At 56.4% G+C, this 4,337-nt stretch overlaps 1 protein-coding gene across 9 annotated transcripts in view; it reads right to left on the bottom strand.

Annotated features, from left to right (window-relative positions):
- Nucleotides 1-4,337, bottom strand: part of ERICH1 (glutamate rich 1) — a 132,269-nt gene that overhangs the window by 127,742 nt on the left and 190 nt on the right. The gene's annotated exons all lie outside the window — the stretch shown is intronic.

Raw genomic sequence — 4,337 nt, 5'->3', positions numbered from 1 at the left:
GCACAGACATACATGCACATACACACAGACACACATGCACACACACAAACACAGATGCACAGACACACACAGACTCACAGGCCCCACTCCCGCTGCTTCAAGAACACTCGCATCAGTGCCTGGACCACAGGGAATGCCCCAATAAGGGGGTATGTCATGCTGACCACAAAGCCCTCCTCAGGACGTGGGGATATCAGAGGTTTGGCCAGTGAGTGAGGCCCGCTGACAGCTGCCAGCTCATCTGAGGAGGGTCCCTGGAGGACAAAGACTTGGTGATGCCGATGGCCTGGGGGCCTCATCCACCAGGCTGCTGCACACTCCTGACTCCTGGGAGCGGCCCACTGGGAAGACCCAGCCTGGCCCTCTGGCAGGAAGTCCTCAGCAGGAACAAATTCCTACAAAAGCCCTGGACCACCTGTGTTAGAGCACGCGTTCCCACACTGGCACGCTCTGCCCCACGGCCCACAGGCGGGGCGTGAGGCGCAGACAGTCGAGGCCGCCCCTGAGGCCTGCACAAGTGCCATGAGACTGTGAGAAAGCAGCATCACAGGCATCCGGGCCTTCGATCCTCTAAGCCCACGAGGCAGGGTTTACTATTTCCATCTTGATGAGAAATCTCAGGATTAAAGAGGTAGGTGACTGCCTAAAGTGTAGGGGCTGTGGGTGGAGGGCACGCTGCTGGGGCCAAGGCCACTGCTCTGTTCTCCTGGCATCTGTGCACTTACTCCTCCACCACAGACTCTCTCAGATACAGGAGCAGGGGGCGTGGGCGGTGGGGTCCGTGGCACCATGGGGAGCGGCAGGTGTGCACAGGAACCGAGCATCCCCTCCTGGCCGGGACCTGGCCCACGGTGACCTCCTGCTCACGCAGGCTCTCCTCGCCTGGCACTCAGGCATTGCCACCGTCTGCAAGTCCCACCCAAGCGTGCGGGTCCGAGAGGCGCTCGAATCGCATGCGCAGCCTCGGGGAGCAGGGTGGCACAAAGGACGAGCTACCCCGAGCCTCTGAGAGGCGTCCTGTGAGCCGTCCACACCTGCTGGCTGTGCGCCAGGGGACCCTTCACACGACTCCCTGAGTCAGACGGGCTGTCCACTGTGGGGGCTGCCTGGTAACTCAGAGGTTCAGAGCCAGGCCCCAGTGACCCTCCAGGGCTGTTCGTCCTTGGCTGGCATAAAATAGAGCGCGCTGAAAACCCTGTTTCCTACTCTAACAGCGCGGCTTCGAAGGCAAAAGCCTCCCTGCTGACCCTGAGGAGCTCTGTGAAAATCGCACTGGGAGCCGCATTCCTCAGCAGAGTAATCGACTCCCAGGGAAACCTCAGGCCGGCGCTTCCAATGGCCTGCCAGCCACCCCACGTCGAGCTCTCTGGCTCTGGGCCTGAGCTGGGCACCTTCTTTGAACGCAGAGGCTGCGGCTCTGGGATGCTCCTTCAGCAGCAGCCACCAGCCCAGACAGGACGGCCAAGGACAGCCCCAGGCCCAGGTGCCACAGGGAAGGGAGTTTGAGTGGGGCCCCTGCAGCTGCAGACCCAGATAGAGGTGCTTAGCAGACGCGGCACGAGGAACGTGCAGGGAGCAGAGCCCCAAGGACAGGCTACAGCTGATGGGCTACAAGCGTTCCAGCTCCCCGCCCGCCCATAAAGGCAGACGGCCCAGGGCCTCCTGCCCGCCTGGGGGACGCTGTTCTTGGAGAGCAGAGACTCTGCAAGTCTGCCCCAGCCGTCTTCCCATCTGCCACACGCGCCCTAAGGTGACACTCGTCACGAGCCACACAAGATGAGACATGGGACACAAGCGGTGCCCGGGTTTCACGCTTCAGCAATGGTGAGAGCTTGGGGTTTTCCCCAGTGTAGAGCCCTACGTGCTCCTGGAGCTCACGAGTCACCAGCACAAGCGCTCTCCAGGGGCCCTCGTTAGGAGGGGGCGTGCAAAGCCAGCATCCTCTTCCCACCTCCACTGGTTCCTTGCAAGACTTACTACCCATCCTTCCAAGCACGTCTGAAACAACTAGGCTTCTCTGACAGTTTGTTACATGTCAATGGGAGAAGGAGGCCTGTCTCAGGGAGCGTGACTCCTGGCTGATGACAATGAGAAGGTTCATTCGTCTCAATCCAGTGAGCTGAGGAGGTGCTGCAAGTCGACCAGGTGCGGAGGGAAGAGCACTTACCATCAGGAGTGGAAGGGTCCCAAACCAGAGGAATTAGAGGCGCATGCAGAGAGAGGTGGGTCTGCCGTAAAACAAGCAGAAACCAAGGCGAAGCAGAAGTTCCCAGTCGAAACGGAGGAGAGCAGAGGACAGCCGTCCGTCCGCACAAAGACCTGGAGAGCCGCCTCCTCAGGCCCGTCCCCAAGAGCCCCAATGTCGACCTGCAGAGCCCGGGGATCCTCCTTCCAAGGGGGCACTCACGAAAACACCATCACGCCCACCCAAGAGCCTAAAGTCCATGCTCAGAAATCAAGTCACTGTAATCAACCAGACGCTCCGTGTCTAAAGCTGAATAGATGGAAGCCCTAACTCCCGGGGTTGGAGCAGCAGGGGGTTGGAGCAGCAGGGAAGCACCAGTTCGACATTTTCTGAAAAGGAGCCCCCAAGTTGAGAACTATACTGACTTTTCTTGTCTTCTGCCCTGCTGAGAAATTAGTTTCCTTTTCTTATTTTAAGGAAATGCTTATTAACCATAGTGGCTGCTGGGCTTTTCATTTCAAAGGGCAAAAACAGGATCATGTGTTTGAAACGTAAAACAGGAAAGAAATAATCACAGCCCAAACTAATCCAAATAACATGAGAAACAATCTAAAGCCTTCACTTTTACCTAAAACCATAAAACTCCTAGAAGAAAACACAGGCGATGAGCTCCTTGATGTCAATCTCGACAACGATTGCTTTGGATGTGACACCAAGAGCAAAGGCAACCAAAGCAAAAATAGACAAGTGGGACAAAACGCTTCTGCACAGGAAAGGAAACCATTAACAAAATGAAAAGGTGACCTACTGAGCAGGAGAAAATATCTACAAACCATACATATGTGATAAGGAGTTAATATCTAAAACATATAAAGAACACATAACAACTCGATAACAAGAAAAAACAATCTAGTTAAAAAAAACAGGCAGATCTGAATAGACGTTTTTCCAAAGAAGACACACAGATGGCCAAGAGGCACATGAAAAGATGCTCAACATCAGGGAAATGCAAATCTAAACCACAACGACATATCACCTCATACCTGTTAGAATGGCTATCACCAAAAAAACCAGAAATAGGGGGCCTAAGCCTAGTGGTTAAGGTCACACACTCTACTTCGCTGGCCCAGGGTTTCGCCGGTTTGGATCCTGGGCACAGACATGGCACCACTCATCAGGCCATGCTGAGGCGGCGTCCACATGCCACAACCAGAGGCACTCACAACTAGAATACACAACTGTGTACTGGGGGGCTTTGGGGAGAACAAAAAAAAGACTGGCAACAGACGTTAGCTCAGGGCCAATCTTCTGAAAAAAAAATTGTTCACTAGGGATTGTGTTGCCCTGGAGGTTTAAATAAATAGAAAAAAAATGTATGTCACTATGCTGTACACCTTAAACTTACACAATGATGTATATCAGTTCTATCTCAATAAAACTGGGAAAAAATAAAACCTTCCCTTTCTTCATTTTAGTGTTGACGATTATGGGGTAATGAGAAGATACAGTCTGTTGGGCTTTATAAGGAGTTGGGAGTTCCCCGTATCTTCGGACCTTGAATCCTAAGGCGCTGCCAGACTACAGTGGAACACATGGCACCCTGGTTAAAAATACGGCCCTCGCTTCAGAAAGGCTAGCGTGCCCGCCGCAGGTAAACAGTAACACCTCCTCCGCCCGACCGACGAAGAGACCGGGCTCAGAGGAGCTCTGTTCTGCCAAGAGCCTGCCGGTGCGGGTGCGGGCGTAGGGGCGGGTGCAGGACACCCCGCTGGGCCACCCTGCAGGACTCGCGCCACTGGTCCCGCCCTGTAGGCTGCGGCGGAGACCGGGGTCTGGGTCGAGCACAAGGCTGCCCGGGCTGAGAGAGGGGTCTGGGCAGGCGTCCCCTGCACACGCCCCCCCGGACCCCTGGTGCCCCCGCCCGCCTGCCGTGTCCTCCTGTCCTCCACGGCCCCTCGCCCACCTACGTGTACCCCCAGACCCCCACCACCCCCCGATCCCATGACCCCCGGTCCCTCCGCTTCCCACGGCCCCTCGGTCCCCCCAACGTCCCCGTCCCCCACCGTCCCCCAGTCCCCCCCGGACCCCCGCCCTCCTACCGTCTCCCCACAGACCCCCGGACCCCCGTCCGCCTACCGTGTGCCCACAGACC

This window comes from Equus quagga, chromosome 22 (assembly GCF_021613505.1).
Source record: "Equus quagga isolate Etosha38 chromosome 22, UCLA_HA_Equagga_1.0, whole genome shotgun sequence".
Lineage (NCBI taxonomy): Eukaryota > Metazoa > Chordata > Mammalia > Perissodactyla > Equidae > Equus > Equus quagga.
The sequence above is the reverse complement of the archived record's forward strand: the minus strand, read 5'-3'. Positions and strand labels throughout refer to the sequence as shown.